Source organism: Anarrhichthys ocellatus, unplaced genomic scaffold (assembly GCF_004355925.1).
Source record: "Anarrhichthys ocellatus isolate YVR2014 unplaced genomic scaffold, GSC_Weel_1.0 scaffold191, whole genome shotgun sequence".
Taxonomy (NCBI): Eukaryota; Metazoa; Chordata; class Actinopteri; order Perciformes; family Anarhichadidae; genus Anarrhichthys; species Anarrhichthys ocellatus.
The window spans coordinates 74954-77379 of record NW_022280221.1 but is presented as its reverse complement, the minus strand read 5'-3'; positions in this window follow the sequence as shown (position 1 = coordinate 77379).

Below are 2426 nucleotides of genomic sequence, written 5' to 3'. Positions count from 1 at the left end.
GACAGGTCTCTACCAGAGACGTACACGGCGTCTCTACGTCACTCCTCTTCAGTTTAAATATGGTCACTTCTGTTCATCGGTACATACCAGTTTGGTGAGTTAGAACTTGACTGGGATGGAGATGATGTTCTTGTGTCTGAATGGTAAACAGCCTTAAACCAGGACAGGAGGCTGTTTCACCATCACATATGGGGTAAATGTTTCCATGTCCACAAACGTTTGGCCGTGCAGTCATATTCTTATTATTATCATAACAGCCTGTTCTCCAACATCAGCTCTTTTGTAATATCGTCCGCCTGCTTGTGAACATGCTCCTTTGATATATGAGCCTGAAGAGGCCGGAAGCCTGTGTACACGCTGTGTACCTGAACCCCCCCCCTCTCTTGTCACAGATACAGGAAGCAGGTTTAAAGGCAGGTGCTAGGAAATCATGAAAACAGCTGCCAACACATCGCAGCCTTCAGAGACTCTGGATTCCTCCTCCACACATTTGCACTTGAAAAAGGATCCAAACATTCTAAATGACTCCTGGAGGGCGCTCCTGATTTAACGCGTGAAGAAGGCTTTACTCACATGTTGTCCCGTGGCCTGATTTAGCATCTCCCTAAAAGTGGCAGAGAGGATGCATGGCTGTGTGTTTTTAAACATTCACAATTTATCCACGTTTTGGCTTTGATTGATGAGACGTCTGAACTTCTGAAGCTATTTCAGTTTTAATGAGGGAAGAGAACAATTTACTCTCGAGCGGCTAAATTAAGCTTCAGGGCCACTTTGCATCAGAAGTACAATACTAATAACACAACAACCTGTTACCATGACACGAGCGCTGTAATGACAGTAACTATTTATAACCTCTAAACACGTAAATCCAGGCGGATCTCTTATGAATTAAAAAAGCAGACCGTCAACTAATTCTCAATCTGGACTCTTTCTTTCCCTCAGTCTGTTTCTGTGGTTATTCTCTCCTGCAGCATCAGAAGACTGTGAACGCACCGTTATTATTCTCATGCTGCACAATCATCGGCTACTCTTTTTGTTTTGGGAGACACGCAGCGCTGCTCAGGTTATTGTGATTTATATATTGTATATAGTAGTCTTTTATTTAGATAATGTGCATCATGGTTAGGGTTAAGATAAAGTATGAGAAGAGTACAACAGACACATAGAATAACAGCTGCAAAGAGCTGCAGAGTTGGTGCTGATTGACACTACGAATAAAATAGGGACCCGCCCCACAGTCCGCTCTTTACATGCACACAGTCTTTCAAAATAAACTTCCATTTTCACAGGAAACAACTTAGTTTGCGCCGGAAAAGATCGTGGTTTGGGTTAAAAATAAGTGTTTTCGTTCAGAAGTTTAGATGGCTATAGTTATGTACGTGACAGTAAAAAAAATACATAAATAGAAAATAAGTCAACATTGACTTTTGTCAACATGTGACAGGAATAGCGGTCTCCTGGCTGAAAGGATTTAAATCTAACCTCCTAACTTATCGTTCTTTAAACTACGTAAACTTTCTTCCTCCTTTGCTCCTGCCATGAATACGACCATGTAGAGAGACATAGTTAGGCTGATAAAAGAATTGTGTTGGGTTAAAACACATCAGAGTTGAGCCCTGATACCCTGATAACCTGATACCCTGATAACCTGATTCCCTGATAACCTGATTCCCTGATTCCCTGCACCTCCCTGAACTGCTCACACAATGTCTTTACAGGAAGATTGTTGAAAGTACAAAAGGCAGTCAGAAGATGTTCTGAGCTACTTTAAAGATGTAAAAAACAATACTGGTGTAAAGCAACAACAGCATGATGGTAAACTGGTCTGAATCAGTGCTCATTCAGATCAGGTTCAATGTGGTTGTTGCATAGACGCCTACGTATTTAAATGTATCCTTTAATGCTGTAGAAACAATGGTTGTATGTAATCGCGACGTCTAAAAATCAATGTTGTCTCCTGATTACCTTCATTCACCTGACGTACAATGACCTACTGCCACAACAGAAATAGCTCATTTGTAATTTGTCAACCCTTTGGAGCTTGGCTCCTCTAAGAACAGATGAATACGTATAAAGACTGCGAGTGCTGTTGGAGGATTAGACTGAAGAAATCCAAACGAGCGGCATTCAGCTCTAAAGCTCCAAAAGCAGAAGTTGTTGGTGTGAAGAAGCACAAACTCACAGGAGGTTTTTCGGGTTGAAAAAGGTTCTAATTGAAAACGGGGATTTGCCTGCAGTGTGAAGAGATGTGAGCCAGGAGGGATCATGTGACTCCAGACTGCAGCACCGCTGGCAGCAACAGAAGAAAATGAACACAGCTCTGAGGTCTCCACGGGGAACCGGCACGGTCCAAGTTCACTCTGCTGTTTTCACCGACTGGCTGCCTGGATGTCTGGGCGGGTCTCGCCAAAATAAAAGACAACCAC